Below are 22,500 nucleotides of genomic sequence, written 5' to 3'. Positions count from 1 at the left end.
CAGAAAGTCACTTTGGTTGTTAATGCAAAAATAAAAAATATTTTTAAAAATACAACCACACTTTTGAATTTTCGGAACATGTTTCGATGTTTCAAACATCATCTTCAGCCATAGTGAGTGTAACATTAAATTTTTTACAAGATAATTCGTATATATATATATATAACTACCAATACAATGATTCTTTGCAGATTAAACGTTCGTTACAAGTACGTAAAATTCAAACGAACCAACAATATTATAGAGAACACAACTGACATAACGGTAAAAGTTTAAAAGTGTAATGCTAAACTGACATGATCAACTTGTTTGTTGAGTTCGGGTTTCAACCGCTCAATATGAAAGCTCTCCTTGATTTTGAGTTGATAGAAAGAAGTAGCATTATCAATAATTTTGAAGCAAGAAACATCACAATTATCGTGACACTTTTTAGAAAAACTAAGGTGCTTGAAAATATGAGAATTTTTATCCCGGAAAAGGTGCTCATTTACACGTGTGTAGAAATGCCTGTTGGTTTCACCAACGTAGCGAGCACCACAGCCGGAACAAGTAAATTTGTATACAACACGTAATTTGAGAGAATCCGGAATGAAATCCTTGGTGAAACCATGTTACACTTACTATGGCTGAAGATGATGTTTGAAACATCGAAACATGTTCCGAAAATTCAAAAGTGTGGTTGTATTTTTAAAAATATTAGTAACACTTGTACTATCCAGACCATTTGGAAAAATAAAAAAATAAAAAATAAAAAGTCTGTAATTTCCAACCAGCTCGAGGGGAATCAAGTTTTCAGGTTCCCTATTGTAATGTCTGTACTCCAGACTGTTCCACGATGCGAACGGATTACACTCCAGAATTTCAGTCCGCCATCTTAACTTTATTCACTATCCACAATACACTAAAGGCATAGGTTACACAGGCAACCCACAGAACAATCACTACATCTCCCCCCCCCCCCCCAATTTAAAACTGAGACAATGGGTATAATAAAATCAAGCTATGACGAATCCCTCTTAAAAGGCGTAACTGTAACAATCCAATGATAAAAGTTAATAAAGCTCTGTTTGTGAAATGTGAACAAAATCTCCTTAAGCGAAGTATCTGCCACTCAAAATCATGGCAAAGATTCAAGACTTAATAAATATCAAAATCATATAATCTCTTAAGTAACACAGTTCTTAACAAGTCAGTTTGACTCAGTCTTTCATGTGACATAGTCTTAAGGCCAACCAAGCTTAGCTCTCTTGTGACTGGACCTTCGAGGTTCGAGGGTCTGTTCGCGCATCTTGTTAACAACGGGCTGTGGTTAGCCTGGGTCAACAGCAGAGTCATACGCAGGCTCAGTCGCAGTTCGTTCTGCTGGGGTAACAACGGGTTGAGGGTTAGTAAGGACTAAACTGCTTCCATTACAGGTGTCTGCTCTGGTGGCTGTGTCAGTTCTTGCTTTGACTGAGATGCCCCTGGTTCAGGATCTATGAACCTTTTAACATGGCCAACATTCCTCTATAGCAGGGTTTCACCACGCTCAATGATCACCAGATCTCCTCTCTTGGAAACTACACTATACGGTTCCGGATCATACGTTGCAGACAACTTGTTCTGTTTCTGCTTCATTAATAGCACCTTGTCTCCTTCTGACAAATCAGAGTCAGCAGCTCTCTTGTTTGCGCTTTCAGCAGCTCGCTGTTTCCGTTCAGCATCCTCATGTCGTGCCTGCTGATCTGTGGTACCAGATCTCTCCTCCTCCTCGTCAGTACTTTCAAACTCGGGCATCTTGGTTCGGATCTTCCTTCCATACAATAGCTCTGCAGGGCTGATACCAGTCGTAGTGTGGGGTGTTAACCTGTAGGCCAGAAGATATTTCTGTAACTCTGCCATGATTTACCTTCAGTATGGGCCACGCGCATTGCTTTAAGCAGTGACTTACTCTGCCGTTCTACCTCCCCGTTTGCTCTAAGCCATAAGGGAATAGTCCTCTTATGCTTGATTCCCAGCTCATCCATCTATCTCTCCAGCTGTCATCGCACGTGGGGTTGCACTGATTGCCAGCATTCTCACATATTCTTCCTTTACGTTATTACACTGTGATGAAGTGGGTATCTTCGTCAAACGACTTAGACAGTCAGCAATGTTCTGGCCTGAGGGTACATGTCGAACGGTGTACTTGAAAGGCATTAGACACAGTACCCATCTCTCAACCCTGGCCAATGGTTTTGACTTCGGTCCATAAATAACCTCCAAACCTTTACAGTCAGCAACAAGCTGAAATGACTCTATCCCTAACAGATAAAGACTGAACCTCTCACAACCCCAAACAACTGCCAATGCCTCTTTTTCGGTTTGGCTATAGCGACGCTCAACCTCGCTTAAGCTACGGCTGGCAAATGCAACTGCTCTTTTCACTCCCTGCTGCTCTTGTACAAGGATAGCGCCAAGTCCAACTGGGCTCGCGTCAGTGACCACCTCCGTCGGAGCATTTTGTCATAAAAAAGCCATCATTGATGCCTCCGACAATTGCCCCTTCAATGCCTCAAACGCTTCGTTTTCCTCCTTGCCTCACTTCCATTTGGTGCCCTGTCGTGTCAACTTCCGTAGTGGTTCCGCTGTGGTTGCAAAATTTGGTAGGAACCTTAAGGTGAAACTGATAAGTCCCAGAAAACTACTCAGCTCCGCAACCTTAGTGGGGGGCTCTGTTTCACGAACAGCTCTTACCTTTTCCTCTGTTGGTCGCACACCATGCCTATTTAAAAGCAGTCCCATGAAGACAATCTGACTCATTCCAATCTTGCACTTATCCTTGTTGAGGGTTAAGTTCCTCTCTTGCAAACAGTGTAGCAATGTGATAAGATTTCTGTCATGTTCCCCTGTGGTTTTTCCCGTGAACAACAGTGTTATCAGCTATATTGGTGGCCCCAGGGCAGCCAGCAATCGTCTGCCTTGCAATGTTCTGATACTGTTCAGGAGCACTGTTCACACCAAAACTCAGCCTCTTGTAACGAAACAGTGAATCACCAGCTGAAAATGTCGTGATATCCCTGGATGCTTCTTCGAGCTCAATTTGATGAAAACCCATGTTCATGTCTAGCTTGGAGAAAACTGTGCTTCCATTCATTTCTTCCAACACCTCGTTCACTGTGGGAATGGGTAACTTCTCCCTTTGAATTGCCTCATTTGCGCGCCTTATGTCAACACATATCTGCACTTAATGTTTGTTTGGCTTGGGAACGAATACAGCAGGGCTGACCCAGGCTGTTGGGCCTGACACTTTTTCGATGATGTCAAGATGAAATAACTCTTCAATCTTCTGCTGGACTTTATCTTTCAATGGGTAGGGTACCCGCCTCGGTTTCTGTGCTACTGGTGTAACTTCGCAATCAATATGCAGCTTAAGTTGGTAACCAGACAGGTTGCCCACTCCAGAGAACACCTTTGGAAAACGGTCAACAGTATAAACTGTTGTCATACTCGCTAGTTCTGGTACAACTTTGAACACTTGTAGGCACTTAGCAGCTAAGCTACCTAACAGACACCGTCCTTCTCCCTGCGTAACAAGAACCGTCTCCGTCACCGTCTGCCTATGACATTCAATAGTAGCCTCAAATTTGCCAACAACCGGTAAACACCCATTTCCATATACACGAAGATTCCTCTCTTCTGGTTAGAATTTTGCTTTAAGGCCACTCCTCACAAGGCTGTGAAACTGCCGTTCACCAAGTACAGTAAACTGCGCCCCAGAATCAACAAGCATCTTAGTAGCGGTACCATTGATCTTCACTGCTACAATGTTATCTTCATATGCTATTTCCCCACTGAAGCTTACTGGGAAGGCGAAAGGTTCATCTCCACTACCATATTCCACTTGATTAATTTGCTGTCTGGGCCTTAGCGGTGGTTTGCATCTAACGCTGTTTTTTCACTGACTATTACTCCCACTAACTCTCCCACCACTCTTGCTCTGCTTTCTATCCGCCTCATGCCTACAGCATATTGCCCAGTGCCCCTTCCTACTACACTTTGCACACGTCTTACCCATCGCAGGACACACCTTGTCACGCGCAAAATGCCCTGGCCTCCCACATGCATAGCACTTGTGTGTGGCTTGCCGCCTGATGTTTCTTTTGCTTTCTCTGTGCTGGAGCAAATTCACACTCGACTTTTTTTCCCCTCTAGCAATTAATTTTGCTTGACGTCGTGCCGTTTCCCATGCTCTGGCTGTAGTTAAAACTGCTGCAAGCTGTATGTTGGGCATCTCGAATAGCAACTGGTCTCTCACAGCCAATTCGAGTTCCTCATCTCCATAGCCACAGTGCCTTGCTTGTTTCCTAATTAGAAAGATGAATGAGTCCACATCTTCACCAGGTTCTTGGTGTAACTGACGCAGCACGTGTATGTAAATGAGTATTCAATGCTCGTACAGCTTGTTGATAAACGTCATCCGCTTGGTATTCGGGAAGGGGAACGATTACCAAGTTTTCACTCCAGTATCGGCCCGATAAAGCATCTCGTTTCTCTTTCTTGCGGGGTTTTGCAAATTTGCTTTCCCTTCGGCAAAGTACGTGAACCCTCGTAGCCAAACACGCCATCGTTCGCTCAACTCCGACTTCGGCCCCGAAATATCCATCGGTGGAATAGGATTTACCGCCATAATGCTAGAAAATAACTTTTTCTAAATCCTCGTCGCCAATGTGATGTCTGTACTCCAGACTGTTCCACGATGCGAAAAACACACTCACGTTTTCAGTCCGCCATCTTAACTTTATTCACTACCCACAATACACTAAAGGCACAGGTTACACTGGCAACCCACAGAACAATCACTACACCTACTGGCAAAAAATGCTTTGACTTCCACAAGTCAAAGCAAGTAAAGTGTCAACAATAGTAACACCTGCTTCTTGGAAGTAGGTGTGCATATCTAGGCGGTTATTTGGCTTGGCCAAAGATTTGTCGATTTAATTTTTAACTGTTAACCGCAGGAGACTAAGGAAAATGCGATAGATCCTGAGGCTATATCTCCACGGACACGATTAGGCCTATTAATAAGGGTCTCTGTTATGACGTCAGATTAGGGACAAACTAGGAATTTAGATTTCGAAGCGTCGAAAGGTCCTACACACGTCGAAACCTCTCCTTAATTAAGGTCATCGATTTCGTTTCTTCGTGGCGTCGCTTTCTTGGTTGGGTTGTGATGCTCTGTTCGTATCGTTGTATTGCATTGCTGATGTCGTCATGTTGCCCGTTTGGTCGTATTGCTTTCTTCGCGTTGTCGAGTTGCTAGTTTCGTCGTATTCCTTTCTTTGTGTCGTGGTGTTGTCAATTTCGCCGTTTTATTCAATTCGTCGACGGCTGCATAATCTAGTCAGCTGTAAGTCAACTCTTCCCGCCAATTTTGTTCACGTGATGATAACAAGATGGCGACAAGAAACCAAATTGTTTGCATTTTAAAAGAAGCAATTGCAAAGATTGAAGATGATGATAAAGGTATCCATCAACAGCAATCAACGCTTTCTTCAATGTCGGAGTCCTTTTTGGAAGCTGTGGAGCGAGATTTGAAGTAAGTTAACGGTAAATTGCTCGATAAAATGTGCTGGTAAACCATGAAAAATTTCAACTTGCTCAGCAACGAGATTTTGATTGGTTCAAAGTGCTGAGTGGAATGTTTTTAACCTGTGTACTGCAAGCATGCTGCAGTGCCCTCAGAGCTGCAAATTATCTTTTATTTTAGCTTATTACAAGTCATTAGCTAATCTTAGCTTATAATGTACCTCATTGTAGGTCATTGCCGGGGGGAGAGGGGGGATCACTGTAGATCATTGTAGATCATTGAAACTCATTGTAGCTCATTATAGGTCATTGTAGTCCATTGTAGGCCATTGTAGATAATTGTAATTCATTGTAGGTCATTGCTTGTTTTAGTAACTACGGTTTGCCAACACTATTGAAAAGACAGTTGAATGTATACTTCGTTCTTAAAGCGTTTGCTAACACTATTGAAAAGACTGTTGTATGTATGTTTTGCTCTTAAAGCGTTTGCCAACACCATCGAAAAGATAATTGCATGTAGTCTTCGTTCTTAAAGTGTTTGCCAACACTATCGGAAAGATAGTTAAGTATGTACATGTGTGGTTTGGTCTTAAAGCGTTTGCCAACACTATGAAGACAGCTGTATGTATGCTTCCTTCTTAAAGCTCCTGCTACTGAACAGCGGTGATAACACCTTCGGTTCGTAAGTACCACTAAAGTACACTAAGATATGGTACAAGTTTGGTTCGTAAGTAGCACTCTAAGATATGTATGTTTGGTCAGCGAACACTGTGACCAAAAAAAATTGCACAGCGCCGACATATCCGTTTCGTTTTTAAGCGGCGCTAAGATATGTTTATGCTTAGTTTCAGATAAAGTGTGTGGCGTGCGAACACCGGTGGTAAAAAAACAAAAATCCTTGAATAGGACCAACATACTCTGTGGGCTTCATTGTTAACCGTCTGTGAACACTAAATGGCAGGTCAAAAGGTGTAAATGTTACCGCTAAAATTCGTTCTCAGGTTAAATCCGTTTTAACCTAGGTTAATATCCTCATTTAGATTGAATACGCACTAAGATGAATTGAAGAAACGTTTTTTGGAGCCTAAATTAAGGCTAGAGAAAAATTAGGGGCACGTTAGGATTAGTTTTGTTTATTGTACAAGAATATTAATTGACTTATTATGCAAAAGTAAATAATGAAAAGAACTGTATTGGGTTGAGCATGTTAGTCATTGTAGTGTATTGGTGAAGACACAGGAAAACGGATCTGGAGGGTCCGAGTTCGAGTACCGTTAAGTGCATAGTACAGCAACCTCGTTCCCATGGTCTCTCTTCTCTACCTCCCTTGGTCATTGGAAGAGCGACCCTGGTTGCGGCTCGTCATGTGACCACCCAGAGTCTGGGTGGTAAGAAAATCTGCTGGAAGGGTGGGGTAACAGGGTTTTTGATTGTCACAGTGACAAATTTACTAAGGCATGGAGACAGCGGTATGTCGCTTGACTCAGTAGTTTTTGCGCTAAAGTCATGTTTCAAAACCAAACAGCAAAAAAGTTTTACTCTCCTGACTCAAGTTTATGTAGAGTTTGTGCAACTGTATGTGACAGAGATCACAGTAACAACCTGTTCAGTGAAAGGAACTGCGGTCTTCTCGCCGCGGCCGAAACGTTGCACGGAAAGTCACTTCCTCGTGGAGATTTTCCACACTTGGTCTGTAGGCCACGCTCAAGGAGACTAATCAACACCAAGCTTCTCCAGGACCAGATCGACAAAAGTCAAGCTTCATTTAAAAGTAAAATGAGCGAAAGATTTAAAAGATGTATTGGGATATCCCCCTCTGCTCCGAAGACAATCAAAAGTCTAAGGATTTCCACTTCGACAGCCGCCACGACATCGACAAAGAGAGGGCTAAGCTTTTCAGCTATTAATTCACTGCAGAATGTTGTGAGTATAAGTCTAAACTTTTATACTAGTAAGCTTCTAGTTAAGGTAAGTATCTTCAAATTCTGTTTTCCACTACTTAAACTTAAGCTTATATTTTGAAAATAAGATAACCTTAGAAGCCAGAACAACTTAACGTAGCTCTATGAACCAAAGCATGAGGCCTCAACTTATGAAGCTTTCTACCTTAAGACTGCATTTAATATAAGATTGGACACTAAACTAAAAGATCCAGACCCAGAAACTAATTAACTCGTTTCTTTGCAATACTCTTAGTCGTGATAAGCTTTAAATTTCATTAAGCCTATAGCTGTAATTTTAATCATGATCACCATTTGTGAATTCAACGCTTGAGTGCAGATGATCTGTGCTTATCTTCAGGGTTCTAAATTCTTCTGCTATATAAATGGAAAATTTGTGATTTTAAATACACTAAAGCATTCAGTGTTATTAAAAAGTAATTCAAGGTTGACATTATTTCAGGAATGTTAAAAAGGCCTTGCTTTGTCTTGCACTTACATGTGTTGTAAAAGGGAATTTTTAAAATTCAATAAATTAAATGTGATGTCCCAGAGTGAATCATGGCTGAGAGAACTGCTCTTTCTGCTCATTCAACTCTAAAAATGTTCATTTGACCATGTTCTGCTTTTTCCCTTGTTTGTTATTTGATTCGGGTTTTATTCATAAAATAACAGAGAAGAAGCTCCTGAATTAAGGTTACAGTATACCTTCAGGGGTGTCTCGCGTACAAGCGATGTAGCGCGTCCGGTTTAAACTGTAGATATCTAAAAGCCTATATCGAATTAAAGCTTATAGGACTGGCTATCAGACCAAGCCAAAAAAAATTGCAAAAAATGAATTGTCGAATTTTTCTCGACTTCTAAATGCGAGCGCCCGAATCACCTTTTAAACGTTACATGTCAAAGTGAGTTTTGTTTTTCGCTTATTTAATGTTTAGGTTTATTCGTACCTAAAAGAATTAAACCACGGAAGATGCTTGGTGGCTGAGTATCTGAGTAGCCAGTTCTTCACATCGATCTCTATAATGCCGCTAAAGCCGTCTCGGGTGATTGCACAACATGATCATCATCACTGTCAATCAAGGGATAAACTTTTACTTCTGGCGAAAACGTGAAACCGCTATTTCTCCGCCAATAGTTAGTGTTTTTCAATAATTCTTTTTTAAAATTAAAGATCACACTTCGACCAATATTTTGACCCAAAATCCAGATTTGAAGAAAATTATTGATTTGAAGGTATACTGTAACCTTAAACAATTGTACCTTTTTGTAGGATGATGTCCAACCAAGTGTTACAACAACAGATGAGTTATTACAGCCAACACAGACAGGGAATCCACAGATAATTGCAAAGGAAGTTTCCTAAATTCCTCAGGTCTACCTGGAGTTAAAGACAATTGTTTTTAAGTCTGTGGATAAAGAGCTAAAAACAATGTGTCGCAGATCTGAAAATTGTGCTCTAAGAAAGGATGACTATGATGGCTTCAGCAAACTTACCTGGAAAGAAATATTTGTAGAAGCTGAAAAGAGCTGTCCTACCACAATGCACTTTCTGGTTGCACTAGTAAATGAAAATTTAGACCGCACAGAAGAAAAGAAAGTACGCCCAATATGTCTCATGTATGCCATTCCCATGTTTTTGAGAGTACCGGAACTATCCAGGCTGCAGCGATTGAATACTGGTCTTCTTACTGAGAGAGGTGCTATCAAAATGGTAAGTTATATGTAAAATTGTATTATATATCCAATTGTATTCTAATTTCCTGAATGCTTAATCAATTATAATTAATTTCCAAGTTGTTTTTGTATACTACCTATTATCACATCTTCATGGCAACATATAGCCAATACTATTATTATACATTGCCAAGTGGAATAGAATTAATCATGGTAGGGGGCTTGGATGAAAGAATATACATGATCTTAAACGATTTGAGCTGTTATGAAGTGATAAAAATATTAGAAGAATCTGTTTTTTCCTATATACTAATAAATTTATATCAAAATGAAAGTGACTATTAATGTTCTTTTATTATTACTTTTAAGGCAATGCAGAGGTTTCATAAATTTGGTTTGTGTTTGGATCCTTCAAAAAAACATGATATCCTAGATGAGATAGGAAGCCATTTCTTAGATCAAGGAGTTGAACTTACCAGACAGGGAGGAGGAGAATTTTGTGTAGTCCTAGACAACATCGACTGGGAAATAAAAGTGCACGACATGCGACAGGAAGATCAAAATGTCAGTGAACATGCTGTTGCTAGCACTATAGTTTTTGACAAAGTGAAGTCAAATCATTTACCTGACAATGGCCCTAAGAGAGACATCAACACCACAGCACCTTGCATTTTCTTGTTCAGTGATGAAGACCTAAGTGAAATTGCAGATCGGTATCGTATTTATGCTGCTCGCATATTTGTTGAGTTTTTCCCAGCATTAGATTTCTCAGCGGATCTGTTGCCAAAGCATATTCCTCATGAGTACAGTGAGCTCAAGAAACAAAAATCTGACATCATCACTATGCCAGTTCTCATGAAGGACGAGAAGAAGTATGCTGATTGTGTAGATGCCATGGATACATTAGAGACTTGGATTCATGACATCTACACAAAGGCTTAAGAATCTCCCATTGCCTGCACCTGCACCCCCTCCACCACAGATATTTGCACCAGCCAGGCCTGATCAACCAGCATCCCATTCTCCTCCAGAACAAAACCTTGAAGATCCACTTTGCGGGGTGAAGGTTCCTTGCATCGACGACCAATTAACTAGGATCAGATTTGCTGGTGCCAAAGACCTGAGGGCTGGAGGTCATACCAACAAAGATAGGTTAGACCATCTGTACCCCTTTCGGATTGCTGCTTGGCATACAAAGAGGAGTTTCTAAAGGTAATACCAATGATTGCAAGATATTTAATTTGTAGATGTCTACTCATCCCTGGTTGTTATCAAATAGTTTGTGCCAGAAGGGCTGACAAATGTTAAATCCCCTTCATCACCCTTTTTGAAGCAAATATAAAAACCATGTTCAGTTCACTTGGCTGTCACCACCTTTTGTACATTGTCATTGGTAATTTCCTGTTTTGGTTATTAAAAGCCTGATTTAAAATCATATACTGGCCAGGGCAGTATAAATTAATATTTAAATGATTCTCACGTCTATATTAATTTATGGAGTAATTAAAAGTCATTTTGTTGAAGATTGAAATAGGCCTCTATGAGGTTTGTTTGTGTGTTTCTTACTTTGTTTTTGACAAATAACATGTTCAATACAATTTGAAAATCATGTTATAGTATGGTTAATTTGGAATCTTTGTTACTATCATTATCTCACTGTTGGTATTCTTTTTCTTAACTGAAGTTGGCTTTCAAGGATCTTTACAAGGCTGCATCTATTAGAGAGGAGGGGACATTTAAGTATTTTCGAGAGAAACTGAAAAGGAAAAAGGTCTCATTGGACGTAAAACATTACGAGGGGTGTATCATTACTGCTGCTCTAAGTTACTAACACTAACTTGCTTACATTTATTAAGTACTGTCAGCAAAAAATGCAATCAATGATTGCGCAGATATCAAAGATGTAAAAAATGCTTTTGAGCACTTTCGAGACTTGTTTTGCAAAATAAAAATATACTTTCAATGTGATCAGATCATGTTTCTTAGTAATTAAAATATTCATATTTTGTTACTGTCACATGCGGAGAAGAAATGCATGATCGTGAAAGAGGTGGTTATAATAAATATCCCCACAACTAAGTTTGTGACATTGGAATTTGGTGATAAAAAATTGATTGCCCAGAAAGGAACAAATCCTTTAAACATTCATTAATTTGCTTCTTTTTTACCTTTGGTTTTTACTTTTTCTTTCATTATCCCTGCTCCCTCCCTCTCTCATTCTATTTTTTTGTTTTTGTTTTTGGAAGATGTTATATTGTATAGGCAGGCATGGAGGTCTTTGGAATGAAAGAGATAAAAGACACCCCACAAAGAACAGGCCAAACTATGCTTTCATTTCACAACAGGGGTACAAGAATAAGTACTACAATAAAACACTGGACAAATTCCTAGAGGAATACGTTACTGGAGATGATGACAACAACCAATTGCCACCCAACTGGAACTGAAAGTGGATCAAATGCTAATGAACAGCCACTTCAAGGTGAGAATGTACAGTAGGAACATTCTACAGTACTTCTTACTCTTGAAGCCGGATTATTGTGATGCTGTGAGGGAAGGGGATGGAAAGCGGATGGCTCAAATTCACAAAGACCTCCTACTGTACTTCAAGACAGACTCATCCTTTAATGCCTATAGCCTTGAAATGATGGTTAATGTGGCTCAGAATGAGATTCTTCTTTCTGAAAGAGAAATACAACGTGCCATATGGAGCCAAACAGTGAACTGGAAAGGTGGACCAGGGAAAATTATGGAGGCAGATTTGATGCAGGAAAATAGAAACAATGACCACAAGGCAGCAATAAAAGCAATGGGTGCAAACAAAACAAAAAAAGGCAGTGAATAGAGCAACTAAAGCAGCTGGTGGACAAAGACAAATTGTAGAGATCTTTGATGAGCAAACGAGAGTCAGTGCACAATCTTCTTCACACACACACACACACAGAAGCTCTGAAAGAGATGAGCAAATAATTCAACAGGACTAACAAGATTAAGACCATTTAAAATTGTTCCCAGTGGAATGCACCCTTCATTTCCAGATTGCTTGGCCCATCCACTTGAGAAGGTGGACTTTGCCGAACTTCACGCATGGCTTAAAGATCACATGCAAAAAATGGCTGGGTAACTGTTGTGAATACTTGCACAACACAATTTAAATTGAGAAGGCACATTTAACTAGCTATTTAACTTACAGTAAGACCTGAACTCCTGGTGAAATGAGTCATTTGAATTATTAATGTAAAATGTATACAGTGTGGTGTAATGACTACACCAATGACAAAAGTAAAGTTCACCCTGTAACACTTAAATGTTTCACACTAACTGAATAATGTTGACTACAATGTGATAACATTTGGTACATTAAAGTTTTTGAAGATTTCACCAAATTGAATGGACAGCTCTATGGCAAACTGATTTTCATCATTACTGTATTCTGATCTCTATGGGTTAGCATAAAGATTGAGGCACTTGCTACTCCAAATAAAAGAAATGATTGTAAATGTTCACTGTGAAATTATTTTTAAAATTACCTCAGCAATTACTTTTGAAAAAACTGGGAAATTAGCCATTAGATATGATACGGAAGTAATGTCCTTTCTTCTCCATACAATTTCTTGCAAAATGTCTCTGTTAAGACACTGACAGCCTGATCGCTTGGGCAAATTTTCTCTCCTTTTTAAGTGACATGACATATAGTCCTAGATTTTCAGTTATCATTACAGACTCATTATCACAGCAAGCTGCAGCTGCTGACATGATAGCACCAGAAAATGCAGTTTAGTCATAAGACATCAAATCACCTTTGCAATCGCTACAACTACAGTGAGATTTGCATACATCACAGCAATCATGAAGGCTACTGAAAGGCATTCGAGGAGGAGCATCTAAAACCTGCAGCAGTTGTTTCCGTAAACACACATCAGTACTTCTGCAGTACTGCCTCATGTGGTCTGTCATGCCTGGCTTGTTAGGGGCTATGTCGTGGTTGTTATAGTACAAAGTGGCCCATGACTTAATGCTGTCCCTCCCGGCACGACCAGATTCCTGATAATATTCTTGCACTGATCTTGGAGGACCTATGTGGACTACCTGTCGTACACTCGGAATGCCCATACCCATTCCTGTGGCAATGGTGGCAAAAACAACTCGACATTTTTCTTTCTGGTTTGCAAAGTTGCTTTAAAATTGCATCCTTCATTTTCTCTGTTTGAGGGGCATGGAATTGCCCAAATTTAAATAAGCGATTTTCTGGGATGAATGTTCCTTCTCATTTAAAATGCTTTCAAATAACCTGTAAGCCCTTCCACACCAAGGCCAGGAGAGAGATAGATTAATGTTAATGGGTATTTGCTACCCTGTTCCAACAGAGCTTTAGCAATAGGCTCAAGAATGTTAGCATATGCTTCATTGTCACTTCCCTCTCGAAAGACTTTAGCATAAACAATGTTTGAGCGGTCGAGATTTCCAATGACCAGGTTAGGACTCCTGAGGCATAAAGTGCTACAAATCGTCTGTGTATCACTTTTAGTTGCTGTTGCTGTAAGGGCTCTACAGGAGCATTTGGGAAAAGGGCAGCCAGGACACCTAATTTCCCATAGTCTGGTCCGAAGTCATCTCCCCTGTTTTAAAAATCTAAATATTTAATATACAACTGAGGAAATTACTTCAGAGCAAGCAAATGCATCAATTGTACTTGTGTGTATTCATAATATAAATACTTTCTCAATATATACGCTCAAATAAATGAGTAGTCTTTGATAATTTTCTAAACAGCACTCACCTAAGGCTCATGCAGTAATTTTTTAAAAATTCAGAGCTACATTTCACTGCAATCTGACAGGAGATAATATGTTGTTTTAGAATTTCTTCCTCTTAGGGATAACATTAAAATTCAAGTCCCGCTCACAAAGTAGAATCTTAGTACCTCACAGGAATTATTTTCAGCATTTCCAATGGGCATCCCGATCCTTTTTGTGTGAAGTTCCCCCCGGGCAGCAGCGATGATCAATTATTGTTCATATCCACGAGGAAATAAATGTGGTAAATATAGTTCTGGGATGAACAACCAATTTTATTTTTTATGCTATGTGTCATAAATTGACGAAAGAATAAAGCATTGAGGTTAATTTGAAATAAGCTTAAATTTAAACGAACGGCTGGCTATGGCAACATTTCATCTAGACTATCAACTTTAAAAACGTTACTGAAATTTGCTCACCATTCAAGGATGCAGTGAGCTCCATCTACTACAAATGCTTTGACGGCTGACAAATAAACACTGCTTTGTAGAACTTCCAGTCCATCTTTAAAAGACAAAAAAGCCCCTGGGTGACAAAAAACAATCTCGTATCCGGCCTGGGTGATACTTTCACCAGCTCCTTCCCACTGGGAAATAACCAAGGAATCAGCGTCGATTCCTTTCTTTACTCCTAGCACCGCTGCTTCCACACCTCCCGCTCTCAATTTAGAAATCTGATCATACATCAAGGCGTTCAAAGGTGAAACAACTAAAACTACGGACTTTGTTACCGACGTGGTTGCACGTGTTTCCTCTCTTTCCCTCAACAATCGAGGCAGAACTTGGAAAACTAAGGGGTTCCCGTAGCCGGTAGGAAGAACAGCAACTAAATCTTTCTTTAAAAATATAAACTTTCCAGGCAAATGACTTGTTTCACTTTCAAAATTATATCGTCATAGCCAGCCGAAAGTAGCGGCTTCCGAACACATCTCAGAAACTCAAGCGCCATTTTGAGACCAACAATCGTTTAACTTCACCTTCCCCCGGATGGTATTTTATCGTCCTCTCGATCAAATGTACTTGAGTACCCACCAACCTTGCGGTTTTGGATGGATTGATGGTCACGTGACCTGCCGCAACCAGGGTCTCTCTTCCAACGACCAAGGGAGGCAGAGAAGAGAGACCTGGGAACGAGGTTGATAGTTCAGTTCTTTGTTCCCTTACTATGTTGTAAGACGGCATGAATGGGTAATTGTATGAATACAGAAACCGGTAAGATGATACGAAAAAGTTAAGAAAGTAAAACAGTAAAGTAAAGTGGTGCATTTACATAGCGCCCTTATCACTAGTCTCAAAGGCGCTTTACAATGATCAATTTACCCCCAACGGACTGGAAGCTTATGCAGGCGCAAGTAGCAGCCGCTTCTAAGCAGTCCATGCATGCTGGTACTCATTTTACCGACCTCGGAAGGATGGAAAGCTGAGTGAACTTTAGCGTGAAAGAAGGTCGCCAAATTTTCCAGTCTCGGCAGAACCGGGAATGGAACCCGAGACCCTTGGGTTGGAAGGCAGAGATCTTAACACTGCGCCAACCCCAAAAGAGGATGTGGTGAGATGAGTAAGACAGAACGTGAGGGAAGATATGGGTGTTTTCAACCTTTTTATAGGGGGTTGATTTGGTAGGGTGCGTATTCAACCTAGGTAAAATGAGGATCACCAATTTAACCTAGGTAAAAACGGATTCAAACCTGAGAACAGATTTTACAAGCAACAGAGATGCTATCGTTCGTGAACTCGTATGCGAATAGACTACAACAATAAAGTTAATCAGCCGCACATAATTTTGGTTACCATTTTGTTGAATTTTTGTCCATCCACTTCAAATTGGCGAGATTACTAGAGGATGTGCTTGACTACCTCAGCAATCTTCTTCCAGCAGTTCATATTTGTTTCAGTTATAGTCTCTACTGAACTTCTTTCGTATAATTACTTTCGAATGGCTTGTGAAGCCGTTTTATAATTAATGCTTAGTAAAACAAAACTATCCAGGAACTCACCGATTAACATGAAAATCGGGCTTCAACCCAAGGTAACACAGCTATAGATAAGTGAATGCAATGTCCGCGCCAAATTCTGAGCTGGGTTCCACCAAACAAAACAATTACCTTTTGGATGCTTTATATGTGCTCGAGGTATTTTCCATTATTTGTCAGGATTCTTTTCCTTATTTAAAGCCTTATTTTATGTGGTGCAGATCGTCTTAAGGGCCAAACCACCTGGATATTGAGAAGTGCTGCTGTCGATTGTCAGGTCCTTAGCGATTAACACGAACGGTTTGGAATTGGTTTGATATGATTTTCTTTAGGTACAGTTCGTTTCGTAGCTAGAGATGGGGACGTGAGCTTTTAGGTAGTTTTTCGTGTTGGTCATCTTTTTTACAGATGTAATGGGTCTTAAAAGAGCCGTTTATGTTGAGCGATTTCTCAGCGCTGTGGGTCGCTAGAGACTCCGTCAAGAAATAGAAACTTATTGCAATCTTCGATTGACACTTGTTCTACCGCCATTCAATTACGGCATTTAAATGCAGGAATTGCCTAGTTCCGGAGTATTTATCTGATCAGTTCATTAATTAAATAAGAGGCTCCGTAAAAGCGGTCCGGTCGATCTGGTTTGAAAAACAGATTTCGCTCATTTCTTGTGTGTTGCAAGACTTTCATGTGCTTATACTGAAACCACAATCCACTTGATTGGACCTTTTAAATTATTGGAGATTTGAGGGATTTTTGGTTCACCCGCTCGAACGATTCTGGCGCCCTATATGGAGGCTTCAATTTCACCCAACTTTGAAGATCAATTTATCACGAACTAACGAAGCCTGTACAAAACAAAAACGATGGCCAGTTACTTCATATCTTTTGAATACAAAAAGGTGACTTTCATTAACATTGAGATTGAATGAAGCTACCAGCGAGACTTTAAAGGCACCCCTATCATAGAGCCTGATCAGACACGGGAACACCGATCAACTTCAAACTCTATTTATGAAAAAGCGAGACGGTCTTTTTCAATCAAACTAACGCAGCTGGAAAGTAAGTACCATACGTAATGTCATTACGGAGAGAAACCTTGCGGCCCGTCCTTGATGGAATATTTATACCTTTCTGAACTTGCCTAATTTCGGCGATCTCCAAGTTTTGGCTGCACATTGAGAGACTCGTTAACAGGGAGGGTTGCACCAACCTCGCACGCAGATAGACCTAAAATAACCCTAAATAAACGAAAAAGACATTTACATGCATTACAGATCAATTGAAAAGGGAAAAAACCCTCTTTTAACGGCTTCAGCTTGGATTACCCGCAACAGATAAATGCTTCAGTGTTCGAATTTCGCTACATGATTTTACAAAGAAAGGACGATCTCTGCTGCCCAAGCACTGGATCCCTGAAGGTTCAAATCAAGTTTAGGTGTCTAAGTTGCTTTTTGTCTGCTATTATCATTCTTTGGTCGACGTTTTTCCTCCGAACAAAACGGTGAACATCACGGAAGATTGCAGCCATATTTACCTTTTTGGACAACCGCTGACCAAACTCAATAATAGCACTTTTGTGGTACTGAGGAAAGGAGGGTGTCGGTGAGGATTTAAAATTTCATTGCAATAAGAGTTCTCAAATTTAGAATTTCTCCACGCTAAACCTGCACACAATTGCAAAACATCTTGTAAGTATAAAACCCAGGAGCCCATGACTCAGCTAATGGGTAATGTAATGCCATGCATTTAGAAGGTACTATGGTTCATGATTTTAGATTTACCTTAAAAGCAACCTCGGATTTCTAGAGTATTTTAAAATCTATTTTGCTTCTCAGTAAAACGTTCGGGAGCCGGATTTTATTTTTATTGATGTCATTTTAGTCTAGAAAGTAGGACTATTTAGAATGCCTTTATTATTTTTTTCAGCAACCAATAAAGGACCGCTTGGTCTAAATGCATACCAAATGATACGGATTTATTACGTACTCTTTCTGTATTTCACAGGCAGTCTACATTTGCTTTAGTTTATTGGTTGTTACTGAGGGAATTATCATGAATAGGCTTTTACAGAAAACTTGAAATAATAACTGTAAGAGCATTCGAAGAACCCGCCGTTTCACTGTGTTGTACATTGACTACACTTTCTTCCTTGCATACGGCGAGAGCTACTGAAATTTAAACTGACCAATCAGAATTCAGCGACCGGGAAAAACTGTGCTATCCTTGTGCTATTCGACGTCACGCCAATTGTTTACATTCGGATTGGTTAGATCGGTGGACATTCGCTCAGCCTTCTCTTGTGACTCTCTTGACCGTCGCTTCTTTGAACTCAGCGGGACAGAAATGACGCATTGTTCTGGCAATCAATTTGCCAATCCACTTTATCCAGTTTATGAATTGGTCTAGCATGTGATTAAAAACCAGGATCGCCTTTGAACTTTATTCTGTGGAGGAAGAACACATTGCTGAGTGAACATTTTTACGACGAAATCCCTTGGTTTGTTCAACACTTTGATGTCCGATAACTGAGCCGCTCTAATGAGTGTTGGGTCAATCGCATTTGGCCGTCTGACCATATGAAGTTTTTTCAGCTCTTGTTTGTGTCCATCATGATCGAACTTCAGGTGAAGCGCTATGCTGCTTTATGCCAACTTCGATGGCTTGTGATGAGCTTGCCTGCTGCCCAAATTGTTGTTGTATTTCGTTGGGCAAGATTGGTCTTATCGGGTTGGAACTTAATAGTGAGGGGAACAAATAAAGACTTTAATCGCTTCCTTTCGACGGGGGTAGATCGACGCGCACAACCGAAATGCACTGTTTCCGGTGAAAGGGCAAATGATTGACAGGATAGCACAGTTTTGACTGCCGCGCGCACTGCGGGCGCGGGTTCCGTATGCAAGGTTTACCATAGGTTTCAATTTTAGGAAAGTAACGGAATTTATGAATCTTCATACGTAGAACGGTTTTCGAAACAATTTCGTTGCCACATGATGTCGAAGATATACCATTTTGAGTCTGAGGCACCATATTGTAAGTTAAGGAGTCGTCTAATATTTACCAATAACGTCAGCAAAGAAACGACATTTTATTTAAATATTCATAAACGAAGACAAAAAAGGTGAGAAAAGTTGAAACATGAAAGAAACGAGGAAAAACTGCCAAAATAGAAAAAAATAAAAAGTGGTTCCCGTGAAAATGTCAAGCATATATAAACAAAATTTTAGGAAATGTCACGAAATTTGCTGATCGTTTGCCCAACCGCTTCAGAGTTATGTATGCAAGAGGTCAGCATCCTTTCCACCCCTCGCCCCCCCCACCAAGGAACAAGGACTAATTAGGGTAAAGCTAAGAACCATTCGGTAAGGTAATTTTGGGGCTTGCCAAAGCCTCTGAGAGATTGGCCCACGCCTATACGGAAAAGCAGTACTGAACAACTCCTGGTACAGCATATATTAAATAAACCTTTACTTTTGTTATCACGGAATCGTCAACTTAATTTTAGCCAATACCACAATCGTCTTTTGTGCCAGAGGGAAGGGCCCAGGCCCATAGGTAGGATACCGTTGAGTGGGTGCGTGTTAGCGCCGATGACGGGAAAGTTTAGTGGGTCGTAAGACGAGGTGCTCTTACGAGATGTTTTGCAATTGTGTGCAGGTTTAGCGTGGAGGAATTCTAAACTTGACATCTCTCATTGCAATGAAATTTAAAATCCTCACCGACACACTCATCCCCATCCAACTATCAACTTTACCTCACAAGTGCTATAATTGAGTTTGGTCAGCGGTTGTCCAAAAAAGGAAATATGGCGGTGATCTTCACTGATGCTCACCGTTTTGCCGAGGAAAAACTTCGATGTAAGAATGATAATGGCAGAAAAGGCAACTTAGATACCTAAACTTGATTTGCACCTTCAGGGATCCAGTGCTTGGGCAGCAGAGATCGTCCTTTTTTTTGTAAAATCGTGGGGCGAAATTGGAACACTGAAGCATTTATCTGTTGCAGGTAGTCCAAGCTGAAGCCGTTAAAAGAGGGTTTTTTCCCCCATCAATTGATCTGTAATGCATTTAAATGTCTTTTTCGTTTATTTAGGGTTATTTTAGGTCTATCTGCGTGCGACGTTGGTGCAACTCTCCCTGTTAAAGAGTCTTTCAATGTGAAGCCAAAACTTGGAGATCGCCGAAATTAGGCAAGTTCAGAGGGGTGCCTTTAAAGTCTCGCTGGTAGCTTCATTCAATCTCAATGTTAATGAAAGTCACCTTTGTGTATTCAAGAGACATGAAGTAACTAGCCATCGTTTTTGTTTTGTACAGGCTTCGTTAGTTCGTGATAAATTGATCTTCAAAGTTGGGTGAAATTGAAGCCTCCATATAGGACGCCAGAAGCGTTCGAGCGGGTGAACCAAAAATCCCTCAAATCTCCAATAATTTAAAAGACCCGATCAAGTGGATTGTGGTTTTAGTATAAGCACATGAAAGTCTTGCAACACACAAGAAATGAGCGAAATCTATTTTTCAAACCAGATCGACCGGGACCGCTTTTACAGAGACAGCCTCTTAAGCGCTCATTTATATTAACCGTAGAACTAGAAGCTCACAGCTGTTAAATAGTCCTTTACTTAGAACTACAACTGGCTCTTAATATTCTCTGCCGCAGAATATTAAGAGCATGCAAATATCGACCAGAGTGCGGAAAAGCTCAAAAAATCAAAATCGCTCTTCTTTTGCACACTGGTATACTTGGTAAGGGTACAAACGCCATGTAGTTTTTTGTTTTGTTTCCGAGAAAAACGTGGAAAACCATTTCAATCCCCGCCGTCGATTTTGCAAGCCAAACACAGGGTTGAAATTCACTATGATTCTTCTTGACTCGCGTTTCAAAACAACCGCGCTAGAATATTGCTAGAATTTTAAGTATAACTCACACACGTATCACCCCTCACACGGCTACTTTAATAGATAATACTTTCGTGAACAATTTCTTTGTTCGTTCGAGAAGTGGTTTATTGTTTACTGACATCACAGATCATCTTCCTGTTTTTTCTATTCATTCGGAAAACACTCTAGGACATCATTCTAGACAACATCCCATTTTTGTCCGAGATAAGAACCCAATTAATCGTTCCAAATTTGTTGAAAAACTTGAGGGTGTTGAGTGGTCTTCACTCGCAGGTTACAATGATCCACATACTGCATACACCAGTTTTCTTAATAAAATTACCAAAATATACAATGACTGTTTTCCTGTTAGGAAATTGATTCCGAAGTAGGGATCTATTAAAAAACCGTGCTTAACTAAAGCTCTTCTCAAGTCGATTAAAAGGAAAAATAAACTTTATAAACAATTCCTTCATAAACCGACACAGAATAACAATCTACTCTATAAGTCTTTCAAAAACAAATTAAATCACATTTTGAGATCGGCTAGACGATTATATTATGAGAAGAAATTAGAATATGCAAAAGCAAATACCCATGCTACTTGGAAAATTCTTAATGACATCTTGAGTCGGAAGAAATCAAAGCCTAAAGTAAACTCAATATTCACATCTGATGGTCAAGAAATATCTGATCCAGTTATCATCGCGAATAAATTTTGTAAGTATTTCTCCAGTATTGGTCCTAACCTTGCAAAAGAAATACAATCTCATCCTTTTTCTCATAAAGACTTTCTTTCAGGATCTTTTGCAGAATCTATCTTTTTCAATCCGGCAACAAAAGAAGAAATTATTCTTATTGCTCAATCATTTGCATCCAACAAAGCGGCGGGTTATGATAACATTCCAATGTCCCTCATAAAGGAATCTATCCAATTAATCTCTGAACCTTTGGCTCACATTATTAACTTGTCAATTGCTCATGGCATTGTACCAGATCAAATGAAGATAGCACGGGCAATACCTTTATTCAAAGCTGATGACCAGTCGTTGTTCACTAACTATAGACCTGTTTCAGTTCTACCTAGTTTTTCCAAATTTCTTGAGAGAATAATTTATAACCGTTTAAATGATTATCTAACTAATTTAAATGTCCTTTGTGATGAGCAATATGGCTTTAGGAAAAATCACTCCCCTACACTTGCTTTGATTGATTTGTATGATAAGATTTCCTCTGCTTTAGATCGTGGTGATATAGCTGTTGGTATTTTCCTTGATCTCTCAAAAGCATTCGATACAGTTAATCATAATAATTTATTTGACAAACTTGAACACTATGATATACGTGGACTGGCCTTAAAATGGGTAAAAAGCTATTTTTCTAACAGATTACAATTTGTAGATTTCAACGGTAATGTTTCTTCTCGCTTTAATACATCCTGTGGGGTTCCCCAGGGCTCTATTCTAGGGCCTTTATATTTTTTTCTTCTTTACAGTAATGATATAGTCAATGCATCTACGGCACTGCAACTGATTTTATTCGCGGACGATACCAACGTTTTCATGTCTGGTAAAGATCCTGAATATTTGGTTAATCAGCTGAATATCGAGTTAAATAAGTTGTCAGTATGGTTTAGGGTTAATAAGCTTTCACTGAATCTTAAAAAGACCAAGTTCAGTAGCTAGTGTTCAAAA

The 22,500-nt window shown here is 39.9% G+C and overlaps 1 protein-coding gene and 1 long non-coding RNA gene across 2 annotated transcripts in view; both read right to left on the bottom strand.

Annotated features, from left to right (window-relative positions):
• LOC138057867 (neural cell adhesion molecule 1-like) overlaps positions 1–34 on the bottom strand; it is a 5,596-nt gene extending 5,562 nt beyond the window's left edge. Inside the window, exon 1 of the mRNA XM_068903775.1 lies at positions 1–34. This exon is cut by the window's left edge and continues 689 nt beyond it. The gene's annotated coding sequence lies outside the window, so the exon portion shown is untranslated.
• The window catches only part of LOC138057036 (uncharacterized), a 147,393-nt gene that overhangs the window by 124,542 nt on the left and 351 nt on the right, over positions 1–22,500 (bottom strand). The window lies entirely within an intron of this gene.

The sequence above is a fragment of the Montipora capricornis genome, chromosome 7 (genome assembly GCF_036669925.1).
Source record: "Montipora capricornis isolate CH-2021 chromosome 7, ASM3666992v2, whole genome shotgun sequence".
NCBI lineage: Eukaryota > Metazoa > Cnidaria > Anthozoa > Scleractinia > Acroporidae > Montipora > Montipora capricornis.
This window is presented reverse-complemented; position numbering and strand designations above follow the sequence as displayed.